This window comes from Amphiura filiformis, chromosome 3, assembly GCF_039555335.1.
Source record: "Amphiura filiformis chromosome 3, Afil_fr2py, whole genome shotgun sequence".
Lineage (NCBI taxonomy): Eukaryota > Metazoa > Echinodermata > Ophiuroidea > Amphilepidida > Amphiuridae > Amphiura > Amphiura filiformis.
Genome location: NC_092630.1, coordinates 35,803,457 through 35,829,395, shown reverse-complemented (window position 1 = coordinate 35,829,395; position 25,939 = coordinate 35,803,457). Strand labels below are relative to the sequence as shown.

Here is a 25,939-nt window from a genome sequence, read left to right as displayed (position 1 = left end):
AATACGCAAGGAATGTATTTATATACCTATTTTAGAAAACTTAGTTCATAAATATCAACGTAATGTTCCAGAAGTAGGATTTCAAAACAAATAGGCATAGGCCTACTGGCAAATATAGCTAGTGCTAGTGCTGGACAATACTTCTTGATGCGGATGTCGAATAAATACTATTTCAGCGCATTATGACATTCGTCCCCATTGCTCTAAATGGATTGATTAAAAAAAGTTTATGGTACCCGACGTTCTACGGCTTGTTATAAAAATATCGCGGGAAAAAAGACCAAAATTGAAAAGAAATGGGGTTTAAAATTGAACTTTAGAATTTGAAAAGTATAAATCACGTTAGGTCTAATGCAGTGCTAACACTTTTCTTTGATGACTTTGACCACAATTTTGTATTTTTTCAAATATCTTAAAAATTCAAGAATCTAAGCTAATTGAACAGACAGTAAACTCCATTCTCAAGACCGTGCGTTAATCTGGAGAACAAGGGTGAAAATGAATGGGGCTACAGGCCTGATTTCAAGCCCATTATACCGGCTTACTGTAGCATGTTAAGAATAGAAATCATAACAATAGGCTACATGCAGGCTACGAAGGGGGAAGGGGGGAAATGCCCCCAGTCAGAACTCTTATCCCCAGTTCCCCCTGTAATAACTCAAAATTATGAATAATTCCACTTTTTGCAGCAATTTTGTGCAAAATTTGTTGATTTTGCCCTTCAGATATTCACTTTGCCCCCGAAAAAAAATACCTGATGCAGCCACTGGCTACAGGTTTGTCCTGAACCATAGCTCATTCCCATACAGTCTATACACTTATAAAGATACCCAGGAAATAGGGAACCAAAATGGGTTTTCTCTGCAACTTGAGGACAGAATTTGAGTAATTATTATTGAATGGAGGAGGCTACTAAAATGTGCCATTGGATATTAGGCCAAAAAAACATGTTTAACGTCCCCTCCTGCTTCCTTTTTTGAGGTTTCTGCAATTATTTTTTTATTTTTTTAAAATCAGTTTTCAAAAAATATGTCTAGGAAGTAGAGGTGCTTTCTATACAGCCTTGCTAATACACAAGAAACACTTTTGGAAGGTTTTGAGATAATGAGAGGGGGCCTATATCTCAGAACAACAAATAAACTGAGAGGCCTCCTCCTTTTCCAGGCATTATTGTGTACACTAAAACAGCTCTAATTATGGGTATTTACACCGATTTTATGCGATAAAAATAAAAATAAAAAAGCCCCTCCTCCTCCTTTTTTTTTTCAAAAATCCGGACGTGGAACATGCTTTTTATTTTACTTGGCCTTAGACCATTATGGCTTAAACAACGATTCTAACTATAAAAAGTGAGTCCTGTTTAGACTAAAATGAGTCCTGGTCCCGACTAAATTCAGGTGAAAGCAGACTCGTTTTCCAAACATAGTCCTGGTAGAAAAGCTCTATGTTCAAAAATCAACTGACTTTGTAGTGCTTTATCATAACATCACCTTTAACCTGACATAAGTCTTTATATCAATTTCATAACATATTTACTCTTCTATAATTCACTTAGTTTTGACTGCCTCTATGGCAACAATCAATGTTGATGATATTTTAAAATCCAGCAATCCATTTTTAGTCATAATTCCATATGATTGGATTATTGGAAATGTAATAAAATGCCAGCAATATGTCATGCATGAACACTTGGTATCAGCCTAAGTGGTTTTTATGATCATGAACATAATGCATACAAAGTATATCGAGACACAAACAATAGCCGGTAGAAGAAAACTCATTGATTTTGCCATGTCTACAATATCATATTGAATACGTCATTTATTTTCAGAAGTCATAAAATTGTCAATTTTGTGTACATTAAAAAGACATTATTGCAATCTGTAATAGCTGCTCTTTGCAACTGTAATTTTGAATTTGTACTTATGATGTGGTAAAATCCGGGGGGGGGGGCACTCAACTAAAATTTTGGTATAGGTGTGCGGCGCGGAGCGCCAAACTTTGGGAATTAAGAACTGATTTTGGGAAAAATAGGGGCTTGATGAACTGAAATTTCAACATTTTTAGTGGGTCTTGTGAACTAAAATCATACCAAATTATAGGCTTTGGAGCTAAAAAAATTCCAAAAGAGCTACAATTGCCAGAGTTTGAGGCTCAAAGAACGGGTGCATGATCCAAATGTGGGTCTTAAGGAACTGCCGGGGAGCCTGAAAAAGGGACCCTTGACAGCCGCACATACCCATACTCCATTTGCATGTGAGTTTTAATGTCAGGTTATAAGGTCATGAACACTTTTTAAAAATGCCTCATATGAAAAAACACTACAACATTTTCAATTGTTGTCAAATTATTGTTATTAAAAATGTTTGGTAAACATTTTTGCAAAAGATTTTGTCAACATTATTATGTTAAAATGGTTTGCAACAAGCTTTTAAAAATATATAAGGCCAAGTAAAAAAAGAAACAAGTTTCTCGTCCGGACTTTTTCAAAAAAGGAGGAGGCAGGGCTTTACTATTTACTATTTTTCAATTTTTGCTATTTTTTTCCAAGATGGCCACCATGCCAAATATGGCTGTTCAATGTTTATTTAATCACCGATATTGTGCTATTTGAATATACTGATGCAATGTATGACAAAACAAATGATTTGTATAAACATTTTTAGTCCACTTGGCTAAGCATGTTTCAAAATTCAGAAACAGGGAAAATGTACATCTGTTCAGCTTGACAAACGTTTTAATTACTTTATTTTGCCTCATTTCATCGAAATTGTTATTTTCATCGCTAACAAAATAAAGGAAACCTTTCACATAATTTTGGAAATTTAAAATTTTTTCTAAAATTCTAAAAATACCAAAAAAATACATTCGAGTGCAAATTAAAGCTTTTTTCTTCTGGGTAAGAATTATTTTCTTACATGCAACAGCTTTTTTATTGCACGTTATAAATTTGATAAATAGGTCATCATATACAAAATGCATGCATGGGCCTATTTATCAAATTTCTAACCTGCAAGAAAAAAGCTGTTGCACGAAGAAAAAGTTCTTACCAGAAGAAAAAAACTTTGCACTTTAATGTATGTTTTGGGTATTTTTAGAATTTTAGATTTTTTTTTTTAATTTCCAAAATTATGTGAAAGGTTTCTCCTTCCTATAATTAGCCATAAAAATTGCCATTTTGATGAGATGAGGCTAAATAAAGTAATTAAAACTTTATTAATATATTCATGCATTTACTAAGTTTAAAAGCTAAATATAGGTCCGATTTTGGGGTGAAATCAATTTTACCCTAATTCCCTTTTGGGGGTTGGGGCAAGGGTGTTTGGCTAGTTGGGCTTGGGTGGGTTTGTATACATGTAGTAAGGTTTGGGGTGGGTTAGAGTTGGGGAAGGGTAGGAAAAACAGTTTTTGTTTTATTTAAAAAAAAAAAAAAAAAATTTGTTTTTTGAATAGTAAATAGTAAAAAAAAGGAGGCGGCGGCCGAAAAGGAGGCGGGCGGGGACGAGAAACTTGTATTTTATTTTACTTGGCCTAAATGTTATTGAAACGTTTTATACCCTTAATTAATTACCCTGCATATAACCTGATATTTAACATTTTCTGTTAATTAAACATTTTGTGTTTGCTGGGTACTTGACAGTATGATCAGCAAACTTACATATAAGTATGCCAAGAACTTCAAATTGTTGGGGTATGATAGCACACTACAACTTAATACAAGTTATAAACTTTTCTCTCAAACCTATAATAGAAATATTTGGGGCAGCTATTCTGGTTTTACTCGGCACGACAACACTGGCTTTTATCCATCTCTTTTGTGAATGCCATTTGCATCACCTAGTGAGAATGTAGCAAATAGCTAGAGATTGAAATGCACCACTACCAAACAAAAGCACCTTTTAAAGAAGCTCACATTACAGCTTTTATTTATAAGATGCTATTAAGAATTTCTTCATCTTATGGAGGTTTCAAAGGCTCAGGTTTACTGTTTAGTTGAAATGGAAGTTCCTTATAAACTTGAATATTTCACTGGCAAAAGAGATATTGCTTTGTAGTTTACTATATGTATTATATTGTATAAACAGAAAAAGGAAAATCATGTACAGTTCAGTTGTAAATGAAAAAAGAAAAAAACGAAAAAAAAAGCATCAATAAATAGATGCTCTTGATGGTAACAATTTCCTTGCATTAAAAAACATATTAAAATTATCTCTTATGTTACTGTTCAATATTGCTGAATTATTCAGAATTTAAATGGAAAAACATGGACAAAAACCTGCTAACATTTTAATAACTGCATGATTTTATCAAGGAGACGTTGCTGTATTTTTTCGCAATATTCTTTGAGCTTATGGCGAGCAGGAGGCGGAGCAATATCTTTCATTTTAGCCATTTAACTAAAAACTGCAATGTTCTTCCTAATATTTAATGATCTTGTCTTAAAATGTGCATTTTACGATATTTTTTCCTGTTTTAAGGGGTTTTTTGAAAGTTTTTTTTAGGGAGCAAAATTATAAAGTTGTCCTGTTTATTTGCTCTCAAAAATGAGATAGAAGCGCATGACGAAGGGGAAAATTGGAATTTTAGGATTTTTCCCCTGCTTTACTAAGGGGCTTTTTGAAAGGGTTCTTTTGGTTTCCTTTCCAGAGAGCAAAATTATATAAAGTTGTCCTTTAATAGGATAAAAGCGGTTGACGAAAGGTGACAACTTGGAAGCGTACCCTGTTTCCTTGCACAAAATGAATGTCTGACTCAAATTAATGTCTATCTCAATATTTGAGTGCAGGACTGCTGCACCCAGGGGGGGGTACTCAAGTTTGGTTTTGGTAGGGACGTGCCGCTGAGACTTTGGAAGTGGACCCATAAATATACCAATTTTTCAAGAAATTTGGACCCATTGATATACCAAAAGTCGAAATTTTCGGCCGAATTTAACCAAAATTGTCTTAGTTTTTGGCTAGATTAAGGAAAAATTGGGCTGTTTTCCGAAAAAATTGAGAAAATTTTGAAAAAAGGACCCATTCATATACCAAAATAGGCTTTGAAAAAGGGGTCATTGATATACCAGGAGGCTGAAAATGCTACCCATGTTTGCGGCACGTCCCCCGTATGGTCATTTGTACTGAGTACCCCCGGCTGCTGCATGGACCACGTATCAAAAAACTCATCACTGGATGCTGGACAGTAGCCTACAGGACGAAAATTTGAGGACCATTAGTAAAATTTCACCTCAAGTGTAGAACATAAGTACACCTTTAACGCTGATACCACATTATAATGCCATTGCCATCTGTTAACTGTGCCTCATCCTGTAATCATACATGTGCTCTAGTTTCTATGATGTCCACTTCAATATGCATAGTCAGTCTTTGAGACACTTCCTGGATATTCCCATGTTGCAATAGTTTAGATGGAATAAAAAAAAAGAAAGAAAATGCTTGCCTCGTGTGCCAACAAGGACATACAAACATAATCAATGTATGTTCTTTTACATTGCTTCCATCGGTAGCCGTAGGGATGCAAGTGGCTTAAAACCTCAAAAGCCAATAAGCCTGGTTGCTCATGATATTAATACCAGCGATCGGTTCCACAGGTAAATGAACTCTAGTCAAATGGCATGATTTTCTGGTCGGACTGGAGGCAAACAAGTCTCAAAAGGGAAACTTCAAGATCATATGGACTTGAGATATTGATCACGGAGAGGGCCTATATCGTCAACGACTATATCACCTACAGATGTATAGATCGGTTGGGAGGTTTATTAGGGGGAAAGTTAGGGAGGAATATTGGATTATACAAGTAACATGATTATGGATTCCTACTATATTGCTAGTTCTAACATTTTTTTCATTTATGCCAAGATGTTCATCAAGGCATTAACAGGTTTTTTCATTACAGTCAAACTGACTGGCAACCATTAGACTTCCGCTAAAAGGGGTCCTACAATGATGGGAAGATATACATCATATCCATTTGAAAACCAATGCCTATTTAAACCAAAATCTGCTGAAACTTCCTAAAATTTGAATGTTCGCAAGACATTTGTTTCCCCCAAGCTATTGATATGTGTAACTGACAAGCTATGGCATCAATTTACATCCCATGTTCTCCTAACCTGATTTAGGTATTGGTGAGGTTACTTAAGGTTGGATGGGATTCCAATAATCTCAAAGTTGTAGAACTGGTGCAAGTCTGCAGGCTAAGTACCATAGACTATTGAAATTAATAATCTATATCTCACCTAACCCTGAACTTAATAATGAATTTATCATACCTAAGTTAAAGTAATACCTGCACAAAGTTACCTATAAATCTGCTTATAAGGCCAATTTCTTGGTATATAGTTACGGGGATGAACAAAAAGGTAGGTAGAATGATGGAAGATTGTTTGCTTGTTGTTTTTTACACATTTCTTTCCAAAACACATGTGATTCTGGGTGTATTGTCTAATGTTTCAAAATGAATCAAATTTGAACAGTTGAGTGCTCTCCCTATAATTTTTCCTCCCAAAAATTAGGGTATTGGTCGAGTTAGACCACAATGACCATTTATATATATTCTTGGACTCGCATAAAAACATTGTAAACCTCCTGTTTTTATTCTTTTCAGGTACTAGCAGTATTCAGGCCCGGTATTCATCAGGGCATACCTTTTACTCAAAGAAAGCATGTGATGAGAAAAATATCTGGCATGTAACTTAACTATCATCCATCGAAATTGTAAAAAACAACTGATAAAGTACAATATTCACTGTACAAGTCGATCAGGTTTTCACACTAGCCAATAAATATTGATTCTCTGAAAAGTATTTGAAGTTTCTGAGAAAGGACCTTTACAGGAAGACATAAACAATAGTGTGGCATTACTATCTATTATCTGTATCTATTATATGAAATATTTTCTAAAAATTACACTACAAATTTTTTTGCCCATGTGCAAATGTTGCTGAAATTGGTCTATATTCATATGTACATGTGGAATTACCTTTATTTGTGAGCAACATTTAACAGTGCTTTGTATTTTGGGCATTTGCACTTGTATTATGTTCTTTGTATTATCCAGTGACCACACCTTTATTTTATTTATGAATTTTGGGCACCTGAGTTTTACTGTCAGATTTGGTCATCACAGTTGTGGACATGGTGCTGACCAAGTTGACTTGTGCAATCCTCCTGGGCAATCCCAATGAATCTTCCTTGTGCAGAATTGCGATCTTCCATACGTGATGCAAATTTACAATGTAATTTGAGTCGGACGTTCACCAGCAAATTACACAAAATTACATATTGTTAATGCTACATATCATTTTTAATGTTACGTCTTGCTGCAACTACCAAAATTTTATCTTTTGCTTCTTAGAATTGAATGATGAATCTGATGAATAATGCTTATCATTAGAAAATAACTGAAACTTTTGGTTAAAAGCGCATTGCGTGATCCACACCTAGGCGAAATGTCAACCGTGCTAGCATGGTCAACCATGGTCAACCATGGTCAAAACATGGTTGACCATGGTTAACTATGGTCAGCCATGGTGGCTTGACCATGGTCAACCATGGTTGCCATGGTCACCATGGTATACCATGGTCGACCATGCTTTAGCATGGCCGAGCATGGTCAGCCATGGTCTTCACCTCACTTGACCATGGTTGACCATGGTCACTTTTAAGTATACCATGGTCAACCATGCTTTATCATGGGTGAGCATGGTCAGCCATGTTCATCACCTCACTTGACCATGGTTGACCATGGTCACTTCAAGTATACCATGGTCAATCATGCTTTAGCATGGGTGAGCATGGTCAGCCATGGTCATCACCTCACCTGACCATGGTCACTTCAAGTATACCATGGTCAACCATGCTTTAGCATGTGTGAGCATGGTCAGCCATGGTCATCACCTCACCTGACCATGGTTGACCATGGTTACTTCAAGTATACCATGGTCAACCATGCTTTAGCATGGCTGAGCATGGTCAGCCATGGTCATCACCTCACCTGACCATGGTTGACCATGGTCACTTTTAAGTATACCATGGTCGACCATGCTTTAGCATGGCTGAGCATTGTCAGCCATGGTCATCACCTCACCTGACCATGGTTGACTCTGGGTAGTGAATGAGAAAAAGCGCCCTGTTGTTATTAATCGTATTTAATGAGTATTAACAACGTTGTGAATAAATATTTGACACCATAGAATATAAAAACTAGTAATTTGATAAGTTAAAATAAGATTTTAATGGAATAAATCTAAATAATATGATTATGCAGTTTATTCCGTTAAATATTTACCCCATAATTTCCCTCATTCTTCAGGCCCTGACCTCTATCGGGTGCTAATTTAAAGTTTAAGCTTGATTGCTATTGTTTCTTTCTATTGTTTCTTCCTTGATTGCTATTGTTTCTTAACCATGGTCAAACATGCAAATTTTTGACCATGGTTGACCATGGTCACTTTAGATAGACCATGGTTGACCATGGTCTCTGGCCGTGGTGCCATTTTTCAAAAACATGGTTGACCATGGTTGACCATGGTCAAAAACATGGTTGACCATGGTCAAAAACATGGTTGACCATGGTCAAAAAAATGGTTGACCATGGTCAAAACCCTGGTTGTTGAACTATGGTTGACAATGGTTCAACCATGGTCAAACATGCTAAGTTTTAACCATGGTTGACCATGGTCACTTTAGATAGACCATGGTCAAATTGTTAACCATTGTTGACCATGGTCTCTGGCCGTGGTGCCATTTTTCAAAAGCATGGTTGACCATGGTTTGACCATGGTCAAAACCCATGGTTGAACCATGGTTAACCATAGTTCAACCATGCCTTTTTCGCATAGGCAGTCTCATCCCCACACTTTCTCATAAAAGTGAGATTTTTATACCACTGGAAACCTCTAGCTACACTGCAAGATTCTCATCTGTGTGACGCCGATGTCACCAGAATGTCACTCCATCGGAAACTACACCTCGGTTTTCCATATCGCCGCTCCGAAATAGCCGGGTAGCCAGCCTCCTAGGTTTCTACAGAGTGACTTCGCGGGGCGGTGACTTCGCAGGAGAGTCACCCCGGTGTGACTACGCGACTGAGCCTGGGTGCTCAGTACCGGCGTTTTGGGTTGCCGGTTTTGCTTTTATTGCCATATTTTTTATATTCTCTTGATTTATTCAAATAATATTCTTTATTTCTTGCTTTTTTTAGGGATTAGGGAGGGGGAAATTGCAAACTGGACTTTAAAAATAAGGGAAATATTAGATGAATAAAATAAATTTGTTAGTAAAAGAAATAAACATGATCAGTAAACAAAGTATATATAATTCAATAAACTAATATGATGAATAAAATATTTTTTGTTAATTGGTGGTTATTTGAATAAATAAATAAATAAGTAAATAAGAAATAAACAGGAAGAAACCAATAAACATGCAAAGAATGGAAGAAACAAAGAAACACTTCGAAAGAAAACAACTTGCGAAAAATTGCAAATAAAGAAGTTAAAAGTAGGAATATTATAAGAAGCATGCAGGCCTATTGATGAATTAAAATATTAAATGTGTAAAATAAATAAATAATTATAACAATAATAATTCATAGCAAGCATTAATATTTGCGTGATAAAAAATAAGACACAATTTTAAACAAACACTGCAATAGGCCTATATTACAATTTATAGGCATAATTTGATAACGTAAAAAAATCAACATGAAAAACAAATCAAACTAATAGGCCTATAAAAACACCATTTTGAAAACGGAAAAAGAAAATAGCACAAGCCAAAGTTTTGTATAAACTTACGGCAGTAAAAGTATAAATTTGCAGTAGACCTTTCAGGAAAGTGACAAGAAGTAAAACAAAATGCATGCTAGGCCTATAAATCAATTTTAAATATAACAGAAAATTCTTGCTTCAAAATAAGTAAAGTTTTGGCAAATCAAAATGTATAAATTGAAAATGCTAGGCCTATAATAATAGGCATACTTTGCGAACTTCGGCTGAAAATTAATCTGTTTTAAAACATTTAAAAACACAATTTGTTTTAAATAAAAAAGTTTCAATAGGCCTATATAACGTTATCATGCAAAATATGAAAAAATAGGCGTAATTTGATAGCAAAACATGTCATCTAGGCCTAACCACTGAAGTAAACAAAGCAATGATATAAGTTTTGTGGGGAAACAAGCAAACAAATAAACAAAATAAAAACGTTTGAAATGAAACAAACAAATAAACCAAGAACAAGAACTGCAAATAAAACACACATATATAGTTGATGAGATTATTAAACAGGCAGCACGAAAAGAATTAAAATATTATAAAAGAAAACAATAAATAAGGAAACAAAATGAATCTGAAGTCTCACAGTTGAAATAAATGATAAAGAATGCAAAAGCACGATAAAAAACAAAGACGGCAGTAGAACCACAGACCACTGTACAGCATATATCAATCAATTAATTATAAAACCAACTCATTCCATTCATGAGCGTATACAAGCAGTAAACAAGCATGCTACGCGTATTTGTCATCATCGGCGCGTATTTGTCATCATCGGCGCGTATTTGGTAGATATACGCGTCACCAGAGTGTTCGAACTCATAACAGGGTTCGGTCAACGACCTTTCGGCAGCGTAGTCACCTTGAAGTTCGCCGACTGGGCACCGAGCAGGCGACGCATGGGGCACTGGCTACGGAAGTCACTTTGATGTGACTACAAGATGTGGACCACTGTCGGAATCTAGTCGGTGGTGTACATCATGAGTCGCCGATGCGGCATCGAGCAGGTAACACATCGGAGGCTAGCAGTTGTAGTCACTACGTGATGACACTGCTGCATAGTACCCTACTGCCTTGTTTCCGATATAGCCACTCTCCTGTAGTGACTCTGTCGGCCACCATAGGGTAGGTTATTCTGGAGTGACGGCGGTAGTGACTTCAGAGTTCCAGTGCGATGTAGTCACTCTGTCGCCAGGAATTTTGCAGTGTACATAATATTTATGTACACAAAATTTCTTGCAGACTAATTCGTTTTGCAAAAATATTGCCAACACAACATCGGAATCAACTGAAATTCTGGGAATAAGCTTTTTTGAAAAATGTCATAAAAAGAGGATGCTAGGATCATGAAATATTCTTTAAATATATTCATTAGATTTGTTTATCAAATCAGATTTTAAAGCTGCTGCATGTTAAAGCACATGATTCATTTATACATCAAGTTAATCTACTAACTAGGTTTTGACGAGAAAAACTTGACGTTTGAAATTTAAAACGAAACAGAAAGGACCATTGATTTATATCGCTTTATACTGAAAACTCCTAATTGATGTCAAAATATTGGAAACATTGCATTTTGATTTCCTTAAAATGGCCATTTAAAATTCATGTCCACATTGTGTTCAATTGCTACACATGACATATGACTTGTGCTTGACACAGATTTCCTCGCACATCAACATGACTGTACTAATAAACTGTACAAAGTAAAGTAGTACAATATAACACAAACACATTGGGCTATTCCATTTAAAATCCACACTACCCCTGTGGAAGATTTTGGAAATATGTTCCACAGGGGGAGTATGAATTTCAAATGGAATGAACACATTAGGCAGCTTCATTTGAATTTTATACACCCTCTGAGAAAGATTCAACCTGAATCTTCCACAGAGGGAGGGTGAGTTTCAAATGGAGCTGCCTAATATGTTCATTCCATTTGCAATTCATACTCCCGCTGTGGAAGGTATTTCCAAAATCTTCCACAGGGGTAGTGTGAATTTTAAATGGAACAGCCCAATGAACATATTACACAAGGAGACAGAATCCCATTTCAGATTACCAATCTCACTTTGCCTCAATTCATTTGAGCTACTGCTGATGCTTCGTATAGTGATTTCTTTCAATTTATATCTATTTATAAACTGCCTTTGTGTCAAGCATTCCCGCAAACATTTGATATTGATGGGAAGAAAGACAACGCTCTGAAAGATTATACTCTCTGCATGATTATATACCTCATTAGATGTCAAATAGCAAACTCTACATCATGTGTGATGAGATATGATAACACCAGACTAAGACAGTAATTATGAAATGTAGATAATATAGTACATGCAAAAATAGGGAACAAAAAACAACAATAAAATACATATGGCAAAGAAAAAGAAACATTTTATATGTGCCCAACCAAGCCAGGCCATGTCTTCCATAGGAGGTGTATATGGATTTTAGTTTATTTTGCAAAATATTTACGGATTTTGGTGAATCGGCCTAAAAAATAAATAATTAAAGCCCTGACTTGAAAGGTCCATCTGCCCATAACAGGGCTCGCTTTTTCATCGCCTAAAGACAACTTTCACAATAAAAGTTCATAAGGATTTCATAGTGGTTATAGTGTGCAAGTTTGCTCTGGTTGCATGCTTGGATTAAATTGTGTCACATTGGCCTATTCCAGTTGAAATCCATACACCCCCTGTGGAAGACATGACCTTAATCTCCTACACAGGGGGGCGTAGATTTTAAATAGTGTTACTCCTAAGCCCATTTGAAATTCACACTCCCTGTGTGGGAGAAGGTCATGTCTTTCATAGGGTGCATGGGTTTCAACTGGAATAGCCCATTTATGCCCTCACCATGCTCAGTGTCTTTCTAGGATTTGTTACCCAAAATATGACCCGTTCTGACAAAACCAGGCACAAGTCACATTTTTGACATTTCATGATTTGAATAAAGATGTAAGTACTAGACAGAAAGCTTCAAAATGATACCAAAATTATTTACATAGCATCAATACTTTTCAAGATGATTTTGTAAATGATACCTTGACATTTTTGCAAATTGCTATTCTGAGTAATGGGCCAATTAGTTTCCTGCCTTACATAGGATTGAATAAGGATTATCATAGTTCAACTGTTAATTATTGATTAAATAAATCTCTTTTTAATAAATGCTAAATGATTTTTATGGGAATGTCATCTTTAAAGCCCATAACTCAAAAACATGTCTGGCGACTTGTTGTTCCATGTTTTGTTGGAGCTGGTCACAAATATATAAGCCAAAGTTCACTATGTATCGCATGGCTATGAGCTAGTTTAAGAATAACATGGTGTAACTTACAATGTTTTCATTAAACAGAACCCTGAGTTTCAAGTGAAAGATATTAACCTTTCTGCATATAGTCAGGGCTATGGCTACATACAGGCAACCGAGGCAGTACTTTGGCTCATCATATTTGGGGAGACAAATAAATAAATATGTAAGGGGAAAGAAAACAAGAGAAATAAAAAGATGAAATTCCTTCTTGCTGTATCATTTTTTTTCAAATCCTGCATATGGCCTGCATCGCGTTTGTACATTGTAAGACATGGTAAGCGTGTTACTCAATACATCTGAGCATTTTCAGTTGTTCTGGTATACAGTGGTCTGATAAGGATGATGACGATGCCTAAGGCTTGTTACATCTTGCGAAGTGTGACTAACCTGGATCACCATAACTGTACTGTGCCATGACGGAGTCTCCTTCACTAGCTAGCTAGCTAAGGTTTGATGCCATCAGGCATATGTATGGGCATTTACTAGGTGAATTAAGTGCTAAACAAATCACACTGCGCCCATAAAAACGTGTTAGCTCATTCAGTGAGATAATGTGCCAAAAGATATTATTACGGGATATTGAAGGGTGAATTAAATGGTAGTATGGCATAATCACTGCCATAGGAGGCATAAGCACGGACATTATATAAGGGAAATAGACAGTTAAGAATTCAAATGGCGCCATAATGACCACAGTGACCTTAACAAATCCACTGTTATGTACGTAATTTAGAAGTAAAAACATTAACAAATATCTTTACACAAACTATGGTGCAGATCTGGTGAACATATTTTGTGTATTGATATGATTGATATATTTGTGGCCATATAAAATAACATTAAAAACTTTTAAACATTTAAAATCACAAAAAAATTAATACAATAAATTACTAGCAATGTGGGTTTTTATAGCTCTGTCTACATTTGTGCAATATAGCTACTAAAATCGTAATATCTCTATGCATCATTTAAATCTAGATAATAAGCGGGGCGAGGCATAACATTGTGATGTACCGTACTCTAGCACTGGTTACGTGCTCAAAGTACTGTACCATGATGACAATCCAACTCCTAAACCACCGCTCATCGTGACGCAGCTTCGTGGCGCAAGTGCTTTGCGCTCGCAATTGGGGCATCACGGTCAGAGGGAACAGAGCCAGTTCTAATGTACTCCAACAGTCTAACGGCCAGTATAGAAGTCGTTATAGAAAAATTATTAAATTTGTGTACATCGTGGAACATACTCTTTGCGTGGCTGTGCGTAGTAAGCTGTTGTACGCAGATAACCTCGCTAATATGGACGCGTAGAGAAGCGTTGTACGCTTGTGTATTAGCATGATTAGTCGCGGAGTAACAAGCGTAGTTGAATGTTCCACGATGTACACAAATTAAATAATTTTTCTACAGTATGATGTAAACAGTAATTTTAACTAATCTTGCGGGCAAAATCAAGTGAGAACATAGAGACAAGTACATGGATTTGCACCCATGACAACAAAGGGAAATGCAACCATATCAATTTACCCGCAAGATCATGAAGATGGCGAAAGGCAGACAGGCTCTATAGCAATAATCTTTACCAACATTTGGGTCAGCTTTATAGACGAAGCATTAAAATTTAGGGGTGGTCGAGCAAATTTTAAATTTCAACCTCAACCCAAAATGAAGGTGCATTTTGGTATTTGATTTACGTGCAAAATTGTGTAATTTTACCATATTTTGGCCCAAGGGGTTCCTGGTTCAAAACCGCACCTGCAAAAAAAAGTTTTCTCTTCTTCTTCATTTCTTCCTTCCTTCTTTCCTTCCCCCTCCCCAAAATAAGCCTGGGACATTAGGGTTGACTAAAGTAAAATATAAACAGGCTTTCATTTGATCCAAAGTTGTCCTACTTCTTGTACTCACACAGAGAACCCCTACCCAGGCATCAAATGATATCTAGATCTATATCAAGTACCGTAATTTCTTACATAAACATACAAAACGGTTACATGAAAAACCTCGACTGACCTGTACTACTTGGTTGACCTTTTGCTCTATGGATAGTGGCGACATCCAATAACAAACTTCTATAGGTCATCAATGCTCACATGCTGACCGAATGACCAATTGCTTCATTATAACTTTACACCCACAAAAGATATCTTACCCTTCCCAGAATCCTTTGCTGTGCATCACCTCATTTAATACATCAAATGACACTTCTATTACTTTGCACAGATTCCTCTTTGTTTTCATATTGAGAATAGACTGGCAAAACATGGGTCGATATAGTCAAAAAATAAACATATTTTGCAAGATCTGGATGTGCTCTGTTCATTCAGGTACTTTTTATCACTAGGCCTATCCCATGTTGCACTTCATGTATATAGCAATTCAGTACAGAAAATTGAAATGGAAGAAATGCATTATGGGAAGTGTAAGATATCTTCTCTTCTTTACACCTGTGCAATACTGGCTTTAAATGCGAGAAAAGATACAACTATACATAGCTGCTTCTTTGCTTGCAGTCTGTCGCAACCATTTGCAACCATACAAATTGTATACAGGCATGCAGGAGCTACAAAACAGGAAATACAAAGTTGATACAATACCGTAAACGTTCGCCTAATGGCGCTATAGAGTTCATGGAAATGAGAGAGCGCCATCCCTGTAAAAGCCGACTATTATCACTGATCATTAAGGGTACGTGTAGTTAAAGGGTGAAACATATCGACACATACAATTATGAACAAGATCGAACAAACTTGTTCATGATAATGCGGTAATTATTCACCTGATACGTTGTGGCCCAGTGAGCAGAGCATTAGACTATAGTGCGAGGATAAAGAGAAGATTGATGGTTCGAATCTCATGCAGTAATTTCTGACAGATTATGATGTCTGTCAATGTTTTTTTTTCTGATTTGAGGAAATTTTATTCTCTATTTTCTTGATTTTATCTTTAACATTGTTTATATAATTTTATTATTTTATCTTGTATGTGTCTTTTTCATGATTCTTTGTTTTTATCGTTTCATTTTAGAGTAACTCAATCCATTCAATCAAATGTTGTAATGAACCTATTTGATTGTATAGGCATTTGTTATGTGTGTGAGACGAAATGTCGCGTATGACAAGTCTTTCAATTCGCCATGAGTGTCCTTGCCTATGCATCAGTGGTCATAAGAGGTATATCATTTTATTCGAAGGGGGGGGTCCCAAATATATGGGGGTCATAAAGTCTTGGAAAGAATAATAGGAGGGGGTCATAAAATGTTTTATGACCAAAATGTAAGGAGTCACACGATGACCACAATTTCAATTTCAATACAATTTTGGGGTTTGGGATCATAAATTTTTGTTGCCAAAATAGGGGGTGCGCAATTTTATTGACGCAGACTTTTTGTAAATTCGGGACCCCCTTCCGAAAAAAAATGATAGCCCTCTAAGAGGGTTCAAAAGATAACCTCTGCCCCAATAATCCCTAGCTATATTTGTTTGAAACTGTTCCACGGAGGATGTATCATAATAGGTTCAGTCTTCAAATGATATCAATAAAATTTGAATGAGTGAACGAACAAAATCACACAACGACCAACTGAATAGAGGCTGTGCATATGACATATCATCCCGTAAATATGGCGGACTACTCAAATGCATTCAACAAAAGCATGATTGCATCTACCGCGACAGTTCGAGTCGCCACACACATAACAAAATGCACTACGATCAAATAGGTTGATGACAACATTTGATTGAATGGACTGCACTGCGCCATGATTAGGGGGAAGAAACCGGTTCAAATCCTTTGTTTGGAGCCAATCGATAAACGCAAGACCTCTATAGCTACCATTGAATACTGGCTAGGATTCCACAACACAATGAGAACATGTTATAAGGCGCTTTGGAAGGCACACAATACCCCCAATGGCTTTCCATATTATGTGCACTCAACAACTATTCAGTATCGAAGCCCGGTATCGAAGTTACGTAATGTTACTATGTCAACGAGATCACGCGCTTAAGTGATGAACCACGATCGAAACAATCAGTACACAAAAAAGGCATACCAAAATAGCGTGATCGTAATGATCGCCATACAAACAGTGCTTGGTTCCGATACCATCACGGAGTTACGTAACTACTTCGTGGTCTGATAGTTTTATGATCAATGGTCTGATCTACTTGGGTTCGATGCTTTTAAGAAAAGAAAAAATAGCTGATCATTTATAATGCATAAATGAATAAAGTAATGTAGTTACACAATTTGAAACATTGAGGCCGTTCTATTTTTCAAAGGTCATTTAACTGTTAAATGTAGTGGAATATATCACGCATTGATAGGTAGCAGGTGGAGCAAATTTTGTCAGCGGTTTTTGTTGCCGTTTGTTCGCAGTGCCTATTTAATTTTTAAAAAAATAAGAAAATTTAAATTAAATTAAAAAAAATCACAATATTCGTTAAGAAATGGGGACAAAATCCAAAAACATTTCTTGACCCTTCTTCACATAAAAGTGGGGGCAGAAATCAAGATTCGAACAAGTACCATTCACCATTCAAGGCGCACCCTCTACCGACTGAGCTAACGGGTCAGACAATAGAAGGGTGTAATTTTGAACTGAAGAATATAAAAAAAAATATGAAGAAATTACAATGTTATAAAAAGATTTACCAAAATGAGTTAGGTATAACGTATGAATCGATTTACAAATTAAGTCCAATGGCACTTTGAGAAAGAATAACTGAAAAAACCCCAAAACATTTGCTGCTGTAGCAACTAACCTAGTGACCTAAGTATTGGGTCATGTCACGATATTTTTTTCTGAGGCATTATGTCCAGGTTGCTCAATTTAACATACACGTATCCTTAATGCTGTTGAGATTTTATAAGGATGGCGCTCTCACATTTCTAAGAATCCAAAAGCGCCATTAGGCGAACGTTTACGGTATTTCATTTGGCCAGGGAATAGACATCTTGAGTATTGTGAGAAATGCTAATTATATTGAGTGAAATTTGGTGATGGTTGGTGTAAAAACCGTCAACCAAAATGGAAGGAAGAAAGGTATCCTTATTCTTCAATTCCCATTGATTGACTGCTATTTGCCTATTCAAATTATAAACATAGTATTTGAATCTGAAAGCACCCACAGTTCTAATTGTATAAGTAGTATAGTGAAGTTGTATGTGCATTGCACATGATTGATTCTACGTATTTCTTAGCAAGTGAATGAAAATATACATTGATCATTATTTTCAACTTTATTGGTAACAATTTGCAACAAAGAAGCAAAATATTAGTGTTCTTTTGCCACATATTACTTAAGTTACAAACCCTATTGTAGGAAATGCTAATTATATTGGGTATATTTTGTGGACAATTAACATATAAGGACTCAGTCAAAATTGCAGGAGGACAAGTTCTTTGCCCATCTAAATAACACAGGCAGTTAACTTTTATCCCAGTAAATGCTCAGCTTTCGTTCTTCATCATATTGCAAACATTTAATGCACCCGCAGTGGCGGTGCCACGGGGCGCATGGGAAAAAAATGCCCCCAGTCAGCACTCTTTCCCCCACCCAAAATTACACAAATTTCCACTTTTTAAAATTAGATTCCCAACTTTCTATTATTTGATGAGAAAGATCAATATCTCGGTACGTGTGCATTGGTATATCTCATTTCTCTCTCAACAAATAATTGAGTGCATGGCCGTGTCATTTGCTGTTAATGCCAACACGAACATACATAATCATGTGAAAATCTATCATAAGAGACTGATTTCGCAATAGATTTCATATGTTCGTGCTGGTGGTGACGACAAATCACAACCGCAATCATGCGCGTATTTTGGGGGTTTAGGCGCCAGCCCCGGGGTCAAAGTAGGGGCGGCAAAAACGAAGGGGCGGAAGAAGAAGGTGGCAAAAACAGGGCGGCAAAAACGAAGGGGCAAAACGAATTATCAAAGTAAAAAGGGCGCAAAAATTGAAAAAGCATAAGAAAAGGTTGCTTTTAGGGCGATAGTGCCAAAAATCCTTTTTTTTTTTTTTTTGCTCTTCACTTTTTCAAACGACCGTGAAAAAATTGGGTCAACCTTTTCGGGCTGTTAAAGAAGGGGCGGCAAAATTGTTTCTTCTTCAGCCCCCCGGGGTTGGGGCGGGCACGGTACGCCACTGGCAATATGCAATTTTAAAGCTGTAAAAATAAAATTCAATTTTTTCCTGTTTAGATATCTGCAGGGCAATTTTGCTTGCCGTTCTATTAGCTGGTGATGTTCATAAATAAAAAGCAATCATTCAATTTAAGGGATCTAGAATGAGCGTTTATGGCGTTTCGACAGTATTTTTTGTGGGACATGAGAGCACCTCAGACGTATCGAATTGCATTCTGAATACGAAGCATGTCTTTCTGATATCAAATAATTTTTATTTTTTGAAATTCACGATATAATACAAATTTTATGACAAATTATTAAAATTTGATATTTTTCAAATTTTGATATATAACAGTACTGAAATAAATTTTATAAATCTAATGATATATTCTTAAAGCGTATGTAGCTGTGAGGAAAAGCTGACGATGAATTGAAAATTTGACCTTTTATATTGAAGTTATGAATTTTTTACAAAAAAGACCTTTTTTTTTTTGGTGTTTTGGGAAAAAATCCATATCTTCAATACGAAAGGTCACAATTTTCAATTGATCGTCGGCTTTTCATCCCACCTACATACACTTTAAGTATAAATCATCAGATTTATAAAGTTTACTTCAAGTACTGTTAAATATCAAAAATATCAATTTTAATGATTTGCCATAAAATGTGTATTACATTGCGAATTTCAAAAATCAAAATTATTTGATATCAGAAGGACATTCTTCAGTATTCAAAATGCAATTCGATATGTCTGATGTGCTCTAATGTCCCACAATAAATACTGTCCAAACGCTCATACCCCTTCCCTTAAGCAATGTAAGAAGTGATCCTGTAAAAATACACTTAGGAGCACTCAAAGAACTTGACCTGCACGTAAATGAAAACTGTCACCCAAAAGTGACCCAAAATAACATCTATATTATGTAACTATTATAATCACAGTCTTTTTTCTACTGGGGGAGGGGGAGGGGAGGTCACTTCAAAATGGAAGTATCAGTTATTGGCCAGATGTCACAAGGTATTTCAATTTGATGCATTTCCTTAGGGAACAGTATCGGTTTCTTTTTAACATCCTTCCTTGCTGCATGTAATATAAATTAATTAATGTCACTGCTATCTTCAGTAGATAGTAAATTGTTTATTTACAAGGAGCAATGATAGTAAGGTCACAAGAAGCAATGATAGTAAGACCAAGTAAAACAAATAACCATGTATTTTGTAAGGGAGGCCCTTCTCAGCAAACACAAAATGTTTTCGACATCATTCGCAAAAGGTTATAAAAGGTTGTCAGAAAACGTTTAAATGTCGGGTTATATAAAGGGTATATTAAGAGTATAAAACGTTTTCATAACCTTAAAAACATTTTTGATAATCTACTGCTCAGCAAATAAAATGTTTTACAGAAAACGCTTAAATGTCGGGTTATATAAAGGGTATAAAAACGTTTTAATAACATTCCAAAAATATTCTTGAAAACTTGATACAAAACATTCTAAACAGAATGTTATTTTGGGGTTGAAAAATATTTTTCAAAAATGTTTGCCCAAAATATTTTCAATAACGCTTTAAAAACGTTTTCATGACCTTTATATAACCCGACATTTAAATGTTATTAAAAGGTTTTGAAAAAAACATTTTAAGAACATTTCTGTGTTTGCTGGGTTCAAATATTTTAACATAATGTTATTTAAGTATTGACACAATATTTGGCAAAAATGTTTGCAAAAATAGTTTACAATAACATTTTTTGAAAACATTTAAAAATATTGTTGTAGTGTGTTTTCATACAAAACGCTTTTAAAACGTTATCATGACCTTTATATAACCCGACATTTTAATGTTATTAAAACGCTTTTACCTAAACCAAAAGCCAAAATATAACTTATTTAAAACGTTTTTAAAACGTTTTTGTGTTTGCTGGGTTATTATTATTGTTAATTTGTTACAAATTTACTAATCATTTCTGTGTAAAATTGCAATTGAAAAGGCTTTTTCAACACATCATAAAAATGGGGAGGCCCCCAATATTTTTTATTATTTCCCCAAAGCCCTACCTCTAGCTTGTTGATAGTGTTTGCAATTTGTTTATAAATGGTAACCAAGAACTTCTCAACATGTCTTTTCATCACAACTATTTTAGAAACAAAGTAAGGAAGCAAATAAAAAAATAACAAAAATATTTGAAAATCTCCAAAAATCGGTAAAGGGCATGTGACAAGATAATTATACATTCGAGTTGACAGTCTTTTTTTTAAATGGCTTATCAAACCAATCCACTTTTTGTTCACCATTCTTGGTTTTTTTTTATTTATCCTTTGTTTAATTCAACTGCTACAGCAGCACATCCCATTTAATCAACAGTGCTTTTGCCTGGCCACAGTAACTACATAAACGAATTACAGAAAATTTACTTTATCACATTTAATCAACAGTGCTTTTGCCTGGCCACAGTAACTACATAAACGAATTACAGAAAATTTACTTTATCACATTTAATCAACAGTGCTTTTGCCTGGCCACAGTAACTACATAAACGAATTACAGAAAATTTACTTTATCACATTTAATCAACAGTGCTTTTGCCTGGCCACAGTAACTACATAAACGAATTACAGAAAATTTACTTTATCATATTAATTATGGCCAAATTCTTTAACAAAATGGGTAATTTTAGTCTTCAAAAAATAAAATCACAAAATAATATTAGAGAATGCCTATTTGAATGTCTTCTTAAACACGAAAATCCGTTTACCTGTTGGACAAGAACCTTGTCAAATCCTCGCCGCTAAACAGGTGTTTTGTTATTTGCTATGAGCAATTTCACTGAATAGTATAATAAAGCAGCTGAAAGTTGTATCAATATTTTATATACAATCTGCTGGAAAATATCTTTCTCCCTCTCTTCCTCACTGTCTATGTATACATCTGTCTCACTTACACTTTAATTGGGTTATTCCAGTTGAAATCCATTCACCCCCTATGGAAGACATGATCTTAATCTTCCACAGAGGGGGTGTAGATTTCAAATGGAGTCACCCATTTAGGTAACCCCATTTAAAATTCATATTCCCTGTATGGGAGATTACAGATATATCTTCCATAGGGAGTGTATGAAATTTAACTGGAATAGCCCTATTCTATTTTCTTTTCATCTCATGTATCTTTCCCTTTCATCCCTGTCTCTCTTGCTATCCCTCTAATAATATGCACAATATTATTTTTTATTTACTGAAACTACATGCACTTTCATTCAAAGTATATTAAGTTGTATTTAGATTCAGTTATTACATTTTGATTGTGTTGATATAATTCTAAAATGCTAATTGAATTAGGCAATGTCTTTTCACTTAAATAATTAGGTAATGTCTTTTCACTAAAATAATTAGCTCACAGCTTTGTTCTTCTTCACAACAGTTTTTGCAGCGGAAAATGCTGCTGCAAATTAAACATGTAGCAAAATATCATGTAAAACATTGATCACATGTATCACATAGATACATGTAGAAGCTCAAAAAGCTCAGATCATTCAGACAACAAAATGAAGAATATAGTTGCAAAAGCAAGCACACATAAAATAATGTAAAAAAAATACTTAGAAGACTCATCAGTGATCAAAATCAAAATCTAAAAAAATCATTAAATATAATAATATGCTTAATTGCATTTTTGTGAAGAGTATTGTATTTGTACTAACAGACACTGCCAGTGATAATCCTGAGTAGTCAATGTTGGAGGAGTCTTTCCGCACAGACTCTTGTAGCTAGATGTAACTGAGAGGAGCCTCCTATATTTCAATATTGCTGTGTTTTTGGCAATATTTTTCCACATTAAGAAACATCTGATGACCATTTTATTGCCATTCCAAAAAACTTTTCAATATTTTTTCTCATTTGTGGGGATCACTGACAGTGCCTTTAGTCTGGCCTACTCTACTGATACTCAGCAACTTAACAAAACTTTGTTTCTTGCCTATAAACGTAAGTTGACTCTATTACTATATGAAACACAATAGTCATGTCATTTATCCATTTCATATTGCTTAAAGATTCCATCTGTGTCAAAACGGCTGAGAAATATAATGTTTCATAACATACGAATAGAATGACTTCCTATGCAAAATACACTTGCAGCCAAAGGACGCTGAAGTATCCAGACACATTCTAAATCAACTGCAGAGATGCACTTGGGCATACTTATAAGAAATAAATTGGCATATTCAATTGCATCATTTTAACCTTTTCTAGTTTTGCCGACTCTGAGCTTTCATAATGTTTATGTCTTCAAATATATACCTTTAATTACAGCTGAAAATGATGACTGTAGCATACATAGGCAATAGAACCAAAACATAGTGCCATCCCTATATATGGCCATGGGTAAAAATAAATAAATACATACATGGAAGTTGGAATCAATTATAGATTTTAACATATCAGACAGTTTGGTTCAAAATGACTTGAAAAAATATAGTTTCAGAGAGAATCTAGATATCAAAATTGTTCCTGGGATCTTATAAGGTCCAGCAGGTGTATGAACTTTTAAATTTGGTGTTATTGTTTGAGTATGGAAAAAATATCACTTTTTTGGGTTGCAGAAGAAAAAAAGCCCTTTTACTTGTTGAAAAATTTATCATGTTATAGAAAAATTTTAGCTGTTAAAACATCTCTTAAACATTATGGTATGGAAAAAAGAGTCCTTTTGTAAAAATATATACCCCTGGGTCCCGTCCAAAGCTCTATGAGGCAAGTCATTCTGCTGATAGTAAGGAATTTGCCACCCTAATAATAATCAAGTTCAGTTGCCCATAATGTGTAACATGGTTTCATAAATATGTGCGGTTTCAGAAAATAGGTGCACACTTGAATAGAAGGTCATTAAAAACATAAATATTACTTGATATTTCAAGCTTTTATCTTTTGAGTCTGGAGATTTTATATGCAGTTAATTAAGGTTGTATTGGTCAGGAAAGCGGAACACTGGCCTAACCACACTGCTTCATCACATAACGAAATACATGACAAATAGCAGGAAATTGAATTTCACATATTCCGGGAAAATGTATATTTTCAGTCCAATATTGCACAAATCAAATTCTGACAGATCTGGGCCTTCAATATTAGTATTTTATTTATATTACAATCAAATGTCATAATTCTTACAAAATGTGAGATTTTCTTTAAATTTGCCTGTATTCACAGTGTCATATTTAATTAGTTACCTGTGCAAACATACCAATGAATATGACATACATGATACATGGGATGTTTTATATGCAAATAATATCACAACTGACATATATCTTAATAATTTATATATACTTAGTAAAGTCAGTCAATAATTTGATCAAATTCGACATGCACAGATTCAGTCCACAGGCCATGCGGTATTGCTGACAACCAGCTGTGTGTGATCTCCATTCATATTTTATGATACATGTAGATATCAAATAATGATGGAGTTTGTATTATGCACTTTCAAAATCACAGATTTCTCTAAGTGACATTCTTAAAATTTGGGAAGGGGGAAAAAATTAAGAATACATAAATATACAAATTCCACTCACACTCTAACAGGTACTAGGTAATACAAAAATAACCATCAAGGTGTGTATTTTTCACATACGCACCTCCTAAAAGAATTGTGGACCCTTGAATGTATGCTGTACCATTGCAAAAAAAAAGCTTCGAACTGGGAATCCACCGGGTTTAGTGTTGGGGTGGTTAAGTAGCTGAAATGTGCCCCATAATTCATGTTTTTGGTATTAACTCGGGGAACAGTCAACCATATTCAACTTTGAATTCATTCACCTTTCTCAAGGCACATTATTAAAAAGCACAATATTTTGCTGAAAAACCAAAGAGATAAAGCCCCAAAGAGCACCAACTCAAAATTGCCCAGTGTGTAATAATGCTATGGTAAATCCACTACTTCAGTTTGTTTATAGAGGGCAAAGAGTGTATCTCCGCCTTTTTTGGGCTAAGCCCAAAATGGAATGATAATTTGCGTATTAGCTTGCTCATTACAAAGGTTTGTACATGTAGCACTTAGCACCCAATTTTGGTATAACATGTTACATGCAGACCACAAACAATAACGTAATTTTGCCCTCCATGAATGACACACAAAAATGGCAGAGTCTGTACTCTTTGGTTCTACCTCATTGGGAGGTACACGATTTGCCCTCCAAAAGTGACACACAAACATGGCGAGTCAGTACTCTTTGGTTCTACCTCCTTGTGAAAAATACATGAAAAATTCAATTTCATAATAAGTTATGCACAACCACAGCGTTTCTAAATCAATAGAAAAAATCCATGATTATATAAGCCATATCTCACAATTAATTTAACAGCATACACCTCATTTTGCTTAATCACATCACACGTGGCACCTCGTCTTCTTAAAACACATTGCAGTGTGCAAAAAACGCCTCGCTAAAAAACTGTAACATCAATATTTAATACTTCCTGAGATGCTGTAATTAAATTCCTTGACACTTTTTCTCAGAAATACTACTTAATAATTTTGATTCTTCCACACATGCAGGAGCTAACATGACTTTCTACTTGTGCCTACTTGAACTTTTTCAAACATCAAGTACCAGAACATTTTTCAGCTTCAAAGTGCAGATGGGTTTGAATAAAATATTCTGCCTCGAGTTACGCAAATAGAATTGATATGCTGGATTGAGATTTAAATCTTTACACACAGTT

At 35.2% G+C, this 25,939-nt stretch overlaps 1 protein-coding gene across 2 annotated transcripts in view; it reads right to left on the bottom strand.

Annotated features, from left to right (window-relative positions):
- Positions 1 to 25,939, bottom strand: part of LOC140148430 (uncharacterized) — a 71,308-nt gene that overhangs the window by 19,424 nt on the left and 25,945 nt on the right. The window lies entirely within an intron of this gene.